The sequence below is a fragment of the Hibiscus syriacus genome, unplaced genomic scaffold, assembly GCF_006381635.1.
Source record: "Hibiscus syriacus cultivar Baekdansim isolate YM2019G1 unplaced genomic scaffold, ASM638163v2 tig00110017_pilon, whole genome shotgun sequence".
Taxonomy (NCBI): Eukaryota; Viridiplantae; Streptophyta; class Magnoliopsida; order Malvales; family Malvaceae; genus Hibiscus; species Hibiscus syriacus.
Window position 1 is genome coordinate 1,283,562 of NW_024062565.1, and position 14,185 is coordinate 1,297,746.

Consider the following 14,185-nt stretch of genomic DNA (forward strand, 5'->3'; position numbering starts at 1 on the left):
TATCAATTTCTCAAGTGGGTTTATTTTTTACTTTTAGGTAAATTATGTATTTAATACATAAATTATTAATTTTAGTTTATTTTAGTACATAATCTGTTCAAAAATTAATGTTAAGTTTTGAAAAAAATCAATAGTATCTACCAAACGTTTTTAAAGGGGAGTATTAAACTAAAATGAAAATTAAAAGTTAAATATGATTTTAAAAAAATGAAAGTTTAGATATTAAAATAAATCAAAACTGATAGTTTAGGTACCAAATACTTAGTTTATCCATTGTTTTTTTTGTTACTGAAATTGGCATGGTTTCATGTTTGGGAACTAAGAAAATAATAGTCTAACACGTTTGGTTTCAGGTCAAGGATGGTGAAGACTGTAGATTTTAATAAGATCTAATAGTTAAATTGATATTTTAATTAAAATTTAATAAAAAAAATTAATATTTTATTTAAAGTTTAAAAATTAAATTAAAGTAGATGAACTACACACGATCACTTAACCATGAACGAATTCTAAATATTTTATCAATTTGATCTTAATTTTAATTTAATTCAAATAAAATTAATCGTTTAATCATATGATGATATGTGTTATTCTAACCACTAAACCAAATGTCATGTTTAGTTAAATGAGGACTCAAAATTGAGTCATTTAAGAATATAAGAACACTTGTATCATTAAATAAACTTGATGAAATAATAATATCTGCTAAATTTTCTAACTATGCTAAAATTTAGGTTATTTGTGAAGCTAATTGTGAACGTGTGTAGTTGAAATTAGGATGGTAACGGGTCGGGTTTTTTTATCAACTCGATCCGGTCTGAAAATTTTATATCTTACATTCGATTCGACCCAACCTAAAAAATATATATCTCCCACCTGATTTTGACCCCGACCCGATTTTTAGAGTATAAAACCGACCCGACCTGGTACAAATTAAAGATTTAATTAAAATAATAATAAAATTTTTAAAAAAATTATATTATTATCCTCGGGTCGGGTCGGAGTTTTTTCACACCCACCTGAACCCAATCCAACTTCACCTTTTAAAAATTTTGACCCGATCCGACCCAACTTTAACTCAATTTCTTTTAAGAAAAAATCTAACTTGATTGAGTCAGAATCTATGCGATGCCATTCCTAGTTCAAATTTGTAATTCATCATATTGTGATTTTTGTAAAATTATGAAAAATCAATATAATTAAAAATAATAATCAAACAGGTAAATTACGCATTTAATACTTAAACTATAAGTTTGATATGTTTTAGTATCTAAACTTTATTTTTAAATCATACATAGAGTTTAGTTTTGTACATTTTAGTACCACTGTTCAAAATTTAACGTTAAGTTTTGAAAAAAATAAAAGTTTAGGTGCTAAGGACTTATAGTTTAAATACTAAATACGTTAATTTTTTAATAGTGAGGTACTAAAATGAAACAAAAACTAAATACTAAATATGATTTGAAAATTTAATACTTAAAATAAATTAAAACTGATAATTTAAATATAAATACTTTTTACCTTAAAAAATAATAATTAAAATCGAATAGAGTTTAAAAAACTAACCTACATGAATGGATGTCATTCTAAGAAAGTAGCCATTATGCGTTCACGTGGGCGTCAAAGGTGTTCCCATAATCCTACCTTTATGTATTGAAGAAAATAAAAATGGTAAACTACATCAATTATAGTCAAACTTAGATATTGTTATTTATATCAATAAAATTTAAATTTTATCAATTATAGCACTAAACTTTAATTTAGTTTCAATTATATCAATAAACTGTTAAATGGTTAATGACACATTTATGTGATTGACGACTACCAATGTAAACGCCTCACCAAAACGATGTCGTTTTGATCTGGTTGTTAACGATTTAACAGTCCAGTAGTATAATTGAAACTAAACTCAAAATTCAATGCTATAATGATAAAATTAAAGATTTAATGATATAAACGATACAACGTTTAAAGTTCAACTATATGTGATATAGTTTACCCAAAACAAAATCTGCCGACAATTTTCACTACTCTCTCTCTCTCTAATAGTGACATTGGCATGAGAAAAAAAAATATTAGAACTAAAATTCCATTCATACTTTGGTCTAGCAGTTAACTAGCAGGCTTCAATTCAAAGCCAATTGAACTGCAAAATATTCTGTTACGTGTGAATGTTATTAAATCCTGTCTTCAAACCGAAATTGAAGGCCGGAGTAGGTCTGACCGAAGGACCAACCCGGAGGAGCGACGTTGTACGAGAGAACGCTATGGCCGTCGCTCGTTGTGACAAGGAATGAGAGGGTTTGGCCATTAAGGTAGGCATTGCTTTGCCAGTTTTGGCCCCAATTTCTTGAAATTGGTTGCCATCTAGTCCTCGAACCTTTGATGGCGACGGAATGAACATACCCGGCGCCACCAACATTGATTACGAGCACTAGATTGAAGTAAGAATGTCCATTGATGGTGAACCTTATTCCCCCTCTTCTCCTACTTCTCACCCTACAAAAAAATAAATGAATAACACTTCGTATGAATCGATAAATTTAAAAAGACCGACTGATAAGGGTGTTACAAAAGCGTTTGTTGAACTCTTGGTGTTCGAACTCTTGGTGTTCGAACCCGGGACTTCAAGGAATAACAATAATTCTTTTACAATCGATGTCGCTTGGTTCGTGCTACTTCATTAGGTTAAATAAACAAGTATGGGTAAAATTTTATGTTCATATAATAAACGAACAAAAATTAATATATGTGTGTTCAGTTCTATTATATTAACGAATAAGCTCGTTTGAAAGCTCGTTTATAAGTTTGTATATGTTACAAAAATAGCCTATGACAATACCCCTCCTACATATATAACTGCTTAAACCCGAGTTCTTTAGGAAGAATAATATTCATTTTATCATTGAGGTCACTCGATGTGTTTTATTTTTTATTTTATATTTTAAATATAAGTGAAGATAGAGACTAAATTGAACACATGATAAACTTTGGAGTAAAAACAATTAAACCTAAGGAACATAAGGAATAATGATGTAAGTTCACCATTTTCTTTTTGTATATTAACCAACACGTTCATGAACCCTAAAAGAACCAAATACGGATACCTTAAAAAATAAACAAACACAAACACAAACACAAACACAATCTTATTCGTTTAAATTTAACTCATACTGACCGGTTGAACCATGAACCGTTTCAACCGGGTCAATACATTTAAATTAGGCGAGTATGGTTACCTTCTATAAATGACCGGGACAATTCCAGATTTGTACTGAGCAATGTGTTGGGAGATAGGCTGAGAGAGATCAAAGTGGTGGTTAGAAGGGTCGCACCACCCTCTCGGCGGGCAGAAGTTAGTGGTGGTGACCAGAATTGAGTAGGGCAGGCACCATTTAGGGTCATCACACACCTTAGCTCATAATATGCGCCACAACTCATCCCATTGTAGTACTAAGCAATACTCAATGCCGTCGTATTAACACCATATCCTTGGCTATACAGGTTCCCATACCCACATGCTACACTTACACCAAAACCACATTCCCGATCTATTAATCGATTAATCTAGATAGAATACTACAGAGATTCAATATAAGGAAGATTCTCTTAATTCAATTTACTCTATTCACAAACGTAAACTTGAACCTCGACTTGCTTAAAAGAATGAGTTACCATAGCATTTTCTCAAAGTAGAATCTCATCTTAAGTTGGTCCATAAACTTTTAAATATTCTAATTTCGTCTCTAAACTATGACTATTATTCTAAATTAATCCTCTAACTTTCGAAAATTTTAATTTCACTCCAAACTATGACCTTCCTTCTAAATGGTTCTCAAACTTTTTGAACATTCAATGTCATCTCAAACTATAAATATACACTAATCACATCATTGTTAATGAAATCGTTAAGCCGTTATGTTATTATATGTTTTGAAAAAAAAAAACAAAATTTAGATTAAATTATGGCTGAAATTAATTACATATTTGGATGATTTAGAAAGAGAATTATAGTTTAGGGATGAAATTAGAATGTTCAAAAGTTTAAAAACTAATTTTGAAAGAGAGACATAATTTGGAGATAAATTAAGATATTAAATGTTTAAGGACTCGTCCTGCTATACCAACACATAAGAATGTAAGATTGTGGGATGAAAATTGAAATGCATGTACCCATTGTGCCGGAAGCATCGCCGCCGCCACGGAAGGTGGCGTGAGCGTTGATCCACGGTCCAAGATAGTCGCCACGACGGGGATGAATGACATGGTGGGGATGGTTCCATGGAAAACCATGGACGGAGTTGAGACTTGAAAAAGAAGAAGAGACCCCAAAAGCACCGTTTCCCTGCAAATGAAACGCAAGCATGTCAAGCACTGCAGTTGTGGAAACCCCATTTTGGGGTTTCAAAGTAAAGAGGAAATGTGAAAGGAGGAAAAAAAATTAGATGACCCTTTATTCCCAATGTAATGGTGGGGGAGGGTAAGTAGTATGCCCCCAATGTCAGGTTGAAAACAGCTTCCGTGGGAGACCTCCGAATTGTGAATTGCCCTCCGTGGAACTCGATCTCACGACCACAATGTTAAAATTGTTGTTTGGAAATGAAGGGTGATTAAAGTGGACTTAAATAGAGGCAGCCAAAATCAAACTGCTCGAAACTCGACCCGATCTAAAATATATATTATCAGCATAAAGTTGACTCAACCCAAATTTAGAGATGATTTCACGGATTCGACTTTTTATATAAAACTGAACTTATATATATATACATATTATTTTTATTTAATAAAAATAGGAATCTAATTGGAAAAAAAATAACATATAGAGAGTTATTATTACAATTAGCCTTAAATAAATAAACTAAATTAAATAATATTAACGTGTCATGAGATAATGTTATGTTATCATTGAAATAAATACAAATAATATTATGCTAGCAATTATGTTATTTTAATGGTGAAATACCCAATTAAAAAACTGAATTAAACGTTATATATGTTTTGAAAAAAAAATAGATACTAAATAAAATAAAAGAAAAAAACACATCTACCGATGCACATATGTTGTATGTATACGTATCCACGTACACATATTTATGATTAATTTGATTCAGCATTGAAATTCCCCCTGCACCAAGTTGAAGTATAGAATAAAACATTTAAAAGTGAAAACCCTATTATCATTTGGATCACCTAATTTACACATATTTATTGATTAATTTGATTCAGCAATTGAAATCCCCCCTGCACCAAGTTGAAGTATAGATAAAACATTTAAAGTTGAAAAATTTCCCTATTATCATTTGGAACCTCATCGTGTTTCGAACCTTTTAATTTTTTGAAAAATTCCCATATTTAATCTTCTTGACATTAGTTTATCCAACCTAATTGTTTATTTTTTATCACATTTTTTATTCCGTCTATTCTCTGTTATTTTTTAATCTTAATTAGACCGCAACTATTATACTTTTCCATGTATAAGTCTCCATTATAGTTACATCATCGTCGGTTATCGTTTGTGATATAATGGATATTATAATGTCTACTTTCTTTGAGTGAGAGTGGCTGCAACATTTGTGCATGATAGAGACATGGATGGCAGTGCATGATACCCATAGATGCATGATGGAGAAATGGATGGATGGATGGTACCCATAGATGCATGTGCTCTCATTAATTTCTGTCTTGGAATGCATGTGCACCAAATGACTTCATAACAAACAACGTCCCAACCTAACAATTAATGTGTGTAAAACCGACTATTTAGGATGAATATGTTACGCTGGACAAGCATCGTTAACACCACTAACAATGAATATTGCTGAACACCATTAATTTAATTTATAAAATTTAAAATTCTAAAAGATTCAACGTGTAATTATAAATTAATTAAATTGAAAGGTAAATTATTTAAAATAAAATGAAGGTTATAGTTTGGGGACATATGATGCAATTAACTCATTATTTAATAAAAAATTATATTTGAACACTTTTTAATAGCTTATACTCAATTAATATATGGTATGAGATTGAAATATTTAAAAGTTTAAAGACTAATTTAAAAATCTCTTCTTTTTTGGTAAATAAACATAGTTGTGTAAGCATGGACGAAGTTATGAATATGTGGGGTGCTGCTAATGACATTTTAGGTGTAATTAATTTTTAGGTTTTTTTTAAAAAAAATTGAATTTTACTCTTAATTTTGGATTTTAATTGTTTTTTAGGTCCTCTTAGTATTGAAACTAGGAGAAATAAATCACAGCCTCCATTTTTCGATACAATTGTTTTTTTAGCTAATTGCATCAATTCCTTAAAGTATGATCCTCATTTCATATTGGTCCTAAACTTTTAAATACTCTAATTTCATCCCTAAACCATGACTATCATTCTAAACTAATCCCCAAACTTTTAAACATTTCAATTTCATCCCCAAACTATGACATTCATTCTATATTGGTCCCCAAACTTTTGAACATTCCAATTCCATCTCAAACTATATGTATATACTAATTACATCCCTTGTTAATAAAATTGTTAGGCCACATTATATTATTATATTTGAGAAAAACAAAATTCAGTTAAACTATGATTGAAACTAATTATATATTTGGTGAAATTCAGGATGAAATGAGAATATTCAAACTTTAGAAACCAATTTAAAAGTGTCATAGTTTAGGGATGAAATTAGAATGTCCAAAATTTTAAAAACTAATTTAGAATGAAAGTCATAATTTAGGAATGAAATTAGAATATTCAAAAAATTAAGGACCAATTTAAAATAGAGTTATAATTTAAAAACATATGATGCAACTAACTCTTGTTTTTTTTAGGTATCTTAGTTTCAAAACTAGACAAATTTAACCTTAGCATAAGCTTAAGCTAACAAGCTTTAGACTTTAGTTAATTTGAGGGCAGACCAAATGGTACATCATGCCATTTATGTCTTACTATTCATTGAGATATTACTTTATAATGAAGAGATCCCCTCATCCTATTTATACTTACTTCTTCAAATTATAAAAAAAATCTCAGAATAGATATGTATGACATGATGGTTCAATTTCAATGTCTATGTAGAACATGAATGGCCTACCAATATGAACCGTGGGACCTCTTCATTATAAAGTAATCTCAATGAATTAAGACATAAATGGCATGATGTACCATCAACTATTAAAGTTATACAATCATCCGACTATTCATATATTACAACTTATCATTTTTTTTATAAAAAATTGATAACATCTAAGCTAGATATCAACATACTAATTGAAATTTGATAGTCATTTGAGATTTTGAGATTTTTTTGACATATCTCATATAGTAGGTTAACGTCCAACTCAAACTATTATCAATTTTTAACGAAAAAAAAAATTTAGAACATATGAATAATCAGGTAACCATTTTGTAACTTTAATAGTCGAGGGATATATATTAATAGTAATAAAAAAGTATAATGATTAAGTTGTTAGAGTTTAATTTGCTTAATTGAAATCGAAAGGGATCCAAGGATATTAAACGAAACAAGTGACAAATTGCTTAGTTTGCCTAATATCAGGGACCTAAGTAGTATTTAAACTGAAAAAATAGGGATCGGAACTTATTTTGATTAATTTCAAACTAATAGGGACCTATGTAATTGACCTAAAACTTTTGGTGAGGGGGCACGACTTAATACCACTCACACACACACATATATATATATATATATATATATCCATTAGAGATTTGTTCAGATACAAAACTCCTCTTTAATCGGTATCTATAAGCATAATCAGATGATCATGGGTGATGGAGGGCCATCATCGTTTCAAAGCCAAACGATTTACGGATAGGTCCGAAGGCAAAATGGTTGCAGGAGAATCTAAATGCACGGAAAACATGGCTTTCACTTTGATTTACCAATGGAAAGGTTTCAGAATTATATAAAAGAAGGTACAAAAATAAAAGCCAACGAAAATTTTAACTTAAAGGGTCAGAGATTGCATACCAGAGATCCAATTTCAAATCATTTAACTCGGGAGACGTAAGACAATGATCATTGACCATAATAAGGAGGCTGACCTGGAGATGGTGCACCACCGGGCCTAACATTTGCCCCTGGTGGCACCATTCCCATGGATGCCACGCCAGGTTGGGAAAGGGTGATGAACCAGCAGGTGGTGCGGCGTTCATATGCACAGACTGCAGACGGTTGATATGCTTGACCAGGAACGGATCCATATGGTGGCCTAGCCTGTAAACTTGGATCCCAAGCTGGGATTTGTCCCGCAAAGGGTTGAGCTTGAATTGCAGCTGAAGCTGCATAGTTAGTCCCAGGGTACAGTGGAGCACTCTGAGGATTCTGCCAAGCATTTGAACCAGCAGGCATACCGGGAACTTGTGTCGCAAGCAAACTTAGGTCCGGATGGTGTAATCTCTACTTTTATCACTGTAAGCCTGTGCGGCAAAAGTGAAACTAATCAAGAATCACATGTAGCGAATGTGTATCGAGCCATATAATAGAACTAAATTAGCAGGTAAGGATTGTAAATAAGTGTCGAGAAGCATACATTTAGGGGTTCATATCCTCTCTTTTTTGGAAAAATGGATCGCCTTTATTTCTAAAGAGGTCGTTAATTTATTTTCTTCTTTCCATTTTCTTATGAACACTAACTCAAAACCACATATTTATACCTTTACATTGAGATCAGTATGACGAGAGTATGATAGATGAAGCTTACAATAGCCACCATCATATATGCAATGTCCCTCTAAGGATTCTTTGGCGACAGCAGCGGTCATGACATCTGAATGTAACAAATTCTATGTTAGTAAAGCCAACCAAAATATCTAACAAAATAAAACATACATACATACATCATCATAATAATAATAATGATAATAATTTCAGGTTGTAAGATGTCCGAGTCCCCAAGGGACAGACTCAAAGATTTGACAGTTGAGAAGGAAAAAAGGAAAAAAAATGTCCATCACATAGAAATGCAACGAGATTTCAAAACAAAGCAATGTAAAGGGAAATATGCTATAATTATAGATAATAAAATAGACACATGGGCATTTATAAAGAAGAAAATGGAACAAAATATCTGGATCTCATCTTTCAAAAGAGAGAGTCAAGGTGCCCTTAGCGTACAGTAAACAGAGACCCCTCACATAGAGGTAGGGAGGCACTTGTAACAATAGGTTATGAATGGATAAGGTAAGGATTACAGAAAATGAATGTTGTCTAAGCCATAAGACACACCCTGAAAAAGGCCTTAGCACATATGCAAGTATATACAGAATAAGATTAATATATATACTCGAAGGAGTGGTCCATTTCAATCCTACAAAAGATGCAGAATTTCTCTCCCTTTTTTTGGCCAATATTCACAACTTGTCCATGACCATAAGTTTAAATTAGAATACTCGAACAATGTTGCATGGACTAAAGTTCAGGTATCAATATGAGTTTTAAGGGTTATAGTATCGTTTTCTCAAATTTTTGAGCATGCAGAGACATCTAAGAAGCGTCTGAAAATGGGAATGGAAATTTCACAAAGTATATGCACCAAAACTGTCTTCCTTTCATAAAGTAGTCCGATAGAAAATTTCTATTAGTTACTTTTGTTCCTAGGCTACAATACCACAAAAGCTAAGAAACATAGCTCGCATCAATGGTGATGCACAACATCAATGATATTATCTTCTATCCTAAGATTTGGTTTTTAAATAACTTTTGCACAAAAGGTGATTGTGCAAAGCAGGGACTAGGGGGTCAATGTTATACCCATTTATTTTACAATTAACTGTACAATTAATGTGAAAAACACAAATAAATAAAGTCAATACTCAAGAACATAGTCAGGCAAGTTTTCTTGGATCCTGTCGCCTTATGTAAAAATTAGACTAGGTGCACCATGCATGTGCCAAATCAAATGCATTGTGCCGGACAAGGCCTAAGGCACCTTTGTCGTCTAGCACCAAGCCTTAGCACCGAAGTACACACCTTGACAATGCTGCCAAAACATAACTAGAACAATTAAAAATCATATGATAAAAGAATACCAGGATATTGAATTAGTGCCTGTGTTCCACCATTCTTCTCAAATATAGCAATCTTTTGGACCGCACCAAATGCAGAAAATACCTACAAAAAGCAACCAATAGAATAATATGAGAAACTTTTGAAACAATGAACCAGCATTTCCATGTCAATTAAGAAGCAGGATGCCTTACAGTGAAGAACATCTACTGTCACAGCATACTGCATATTTTCAATTGAAGCAAGCAACACATTACTCTGAGGTTCTTGCTTTTTTCCATCCGGACCAACTACAGGCTGGAGATTACAAATATAGTGACAGTCACTACTAAGAATAGATCAAATGTTTGTAAATGAAAGCACTACCTGCATAAGCCCCTCCATTGCAGTTGGATTAACAGGAAGATATGGATCGGTATAGTCCCTACAAATGCGCAAATAAAATCAGGAACTTTAATATAATCATTACAAATAAAGTACAAATGCATAGCCCAATTTCAAATAGATATTGCAATTTGGCCAAGATAGAAAGCATATGAGGGTAACAAAGTGATGCTATTGCAAATGAATATGAGAAAAAAATTGTGGGCTCAAATGCAGGAGCATCCTGATTAACAGAAATAACAGATCAAGCAATATGAGTTTCCAGTTGATTTGAATTATATAACAAAGAGAAACAAAAGCTTTCAAACTTTATCGATTAAGAATATTATAATACAGCCAACTCTCTAGATGTTACCGTTCATTTTGACCAACGGAAAGTGATGAACAATGTATCAGATGCCACAATAAAAGTTTAGCAGTCACATTACTTGAAATTTCAGGAATAAACATGACCAAAACAGTGAATTTCAAAGAGAAACAACTTGGTTTTCATGGATCCACTTGTACCTGCTCCGATGAGACTGAAACTTGATATTCAGATCAGTGTGTGCAGAATATGAGATTCGCAGGTGACAAGTAACATGATCTGGAAGCAAGTACCTAAACAACATCATGAAAGAACATTAACATGCAACCATTTTTTTTTTCAATTCTCAAACCATACATTTATAATCGATATGAAGAGAATTAGATGACGCTAGAAAAATGAGAAAATGAATGTGCTGGTGTGGAAGGAGGAAGAAGATGCAAGGAAGAAGTGCATGCCTGGGAATACTTCTACCATCCAAGGCATTCCTTGCTGAAGAAGCAGTTTCAGCATCAGTGAATTGGATTAATGCCTGCCAACAATTGTAATAAATATGAACATCATATTGAAAAACATGAATCACCACAGATCCAAAATCTAAATGCGCTTTTGCCATCTCACCTGGAATCCCGCAGCCTTTTCAAATGTAGCAATTTTGTGAACAAAACCAAATGCAGAAAATACCTGGAACAAAATTAAATCAGAAACAGGTACATATCACAAATACAAATAAGAAAAGAACATTAGAAACCGTCACAAGATGGGTATAATGTAAAAGTTTTGTTAACAAATCCAAATGGACAAGAAATAAGTGCAGAATGACACCTGTGCATACATGGCTCAAGATAGACCTTAGAAAAGAGTATGACGTACATGATAATATTTCCAAACTGTCTCCAACAAAGTAATATAAATAAGGGGCATAACCATCTGTGATTCAACTGATTTCGATAAAAAACTGCCATCTCCAACAAAGGTAACAGTTTAACTCATTTCAAATATATAAGAAACAGTCTTGTGCTCTCCTATTAAAAAGCATATTCCTTATACGGGATTTAAGAAAATCAAGCATCTCTCATCAGTCGTAGAAGAAATAACACACGAAAATAGAAGTGGTACAGGTACATCATACATGGCAGTTCACAAGATTTTGACGAACTAAATTAGGCCACTTCTAGAGTCTAGACATAGAAATTCAAGATGTCTCCATTTAGTCATAAAATATGCTCCTTAATCTAGGGCACCTGAATCAAAAAGAGGCTTTAAAATTCTAGAGAGCCAATTCTTATAGCAGAATAGAATAGAGAATCTGTAACAATTGAAGGCATTTAGTTGAGAAATGCATGCCAGTAACAAGCACTTACCAAGTGAATCGTCTCAATGGTCACATCATTAGTTTCCACACCTTCAATGGTAACTAGCAAAACATTTCCTGGGGTATCTCCGGGACTCTGTTGTTGACAATTTCATGTCTGTTTGAATATTGAATATATACATTTTTTCCACGAACCTGTGCTGGCTCTGATGATGAAGCATAATATGAAACCATCGAAATAGCCTGATTTAAGTCTACCTGAAAATAAAAGTAACATAATTAACATAAAAACTAACTGATCAACCTGCAAAAACTCTCTAAATTTCACTGCATGAATTAACCCATCAATATTCAACCTAAAAGAAGAAGAATGAATAGAACCCAAATGATAAGTTAACCCCAGACAAATCAAAATAAACCATCATCCAAGAAAATTCAAAATCCAACCCGATTGGCGGTGAAGTAACAAATCAATGTTTACACATTCTTTTCTTGAAGATTCTAATATGATTACAAGGCTGTATATGTGTCTGATTTCAAATATGAATAAACTCTCACACAACTGCTGACAAAACTGCTCTAACTCGGGTCACATAATAACATTTCTTTTACACTTTCAAATGTGAACAAAAGCATCAGTTCCCCATCCCAATTCACCACCAAATTAAAATGTAATAATAACACTTTGCAATTCTGCAATTAACCCATCAAATTTACACATCAAAACATTAAAAAATCAGCTAAAAAATCACGTATGCAAAGAAAACAAATCTCACAAAAAGAACTCATACTTCGAAAATTGAAGGAACACACTGAAATTTACACTAGAAAATCAAATTCCCAAAAGAGTAGACATCAACAATTGATTGCCCTTACCTAACACAAATTGAACATTATTTTTCGCTGACACAAAGCAATCCATAAACTATAAACAAAGAACTTTAAAAAAAATGGAAGGATTTAGAAGCTTACAAATTCAACAAAAGCTTGGTTACGATTGGCGCCGACATTGCACTTAGTGTTAACGATCTTCCCAAAGGGTTTACAGAGCTCGACGAGTTCCTCTTCCGAACACTCCCATGGGAGATTACGGAGATGCAGGACCTTCGACGGCGTCTGGGTATAACGGAATTGAGGTTGGCTTGACGTTGACATCTAGGGTTTCTGAAAGGAGGAGTAAGGGTGTTTGATTTGACAGAAAATACGGGAATTTTCTCGATAAACTTTTAGTATTCTTGAGCGACGAGGAAATCTGGATTTATCAGTTCTGGGAGTTTTGTTTAATTGATGATGATATTTTCTCGAGAAAAATATATGGTCAAAACTGAGAATTTGTGGTCCAAATTTACTAAAGGGTAAATTACAAAAATGATCATTTCATTATAGTATATTATTTTATTAAGTTTCTCAACTATTAAAAATTATAAATGATTCTTTGACTATAGAGTGTTATTTTGTTGAGTCCATCAACTATTAAAAGTACTATTTATTATATTTCAAATTCATCATTTTTGGTTAAAATTTTGATGATCTTCTAAGCTGATCGTTAACTCGTTGATTATGATAAGATAAATTTGATCTCATAATCTCAAAAGACTATCATATCTCAACCATCATGTTAACCTCCAGCTTAGACAACCGCCAAATTTTTAATGAAAAATGACGAGTTTGGAACCTAATAAATAGTCAGATGACCATTTTGTAATTTTTAATAGTCAATGGACTCAACAAAGCAACATTATATAGTTAAATGATTATTTTATAACTTTTAATAGTTAACGAATTTAATAAGATAATATCCTATAATCGGAGATCATTTGTGTACTATACCCTTTACTAAGTTGCGTGTAACATATTTTTTATATATTCTGTATTTAGTCATCCACTTATTTTTATACATTTGTTTTGGTCCTTTAATTGTTTTTTTTTAAATATCTCTAATTTTATATTTTGGTCACGTGATGTTGACATGTCATTATAAGATAATACACATCATTAAGTGAAATTTTTTAAAACTATACCATGCTAGCATTTCTATTTATTTTTTTAACAACTGATGACCAAAACGTAATGATAAATATGATATTGAAAAAATAATTAAATGACCAAAATTGAATCACGAGAATAGACGAGTGACTAACTATATATTTTATCC

General features: G+C 32.1%; 2 pseudogenes; both read right to left on the reverse strand.

The window, feature by feature from the left end:
- Positions 1-2,080: 2,080 nt before the first annotated feature.
- On the reverse strand, positions 2,081-4,366 carry LOC120212982 (annotated as a pseudogene).
- A 3,528-nt stretch (positions 4,367-7,894) lies between these two features.
- On the reverse strand, positions 7,895-13,307 carry LOC120212923 (annotated as a pseudogene).
- Between the last annotated feature and the right edge of the window lie 878 nt (positions 13,308-14,185).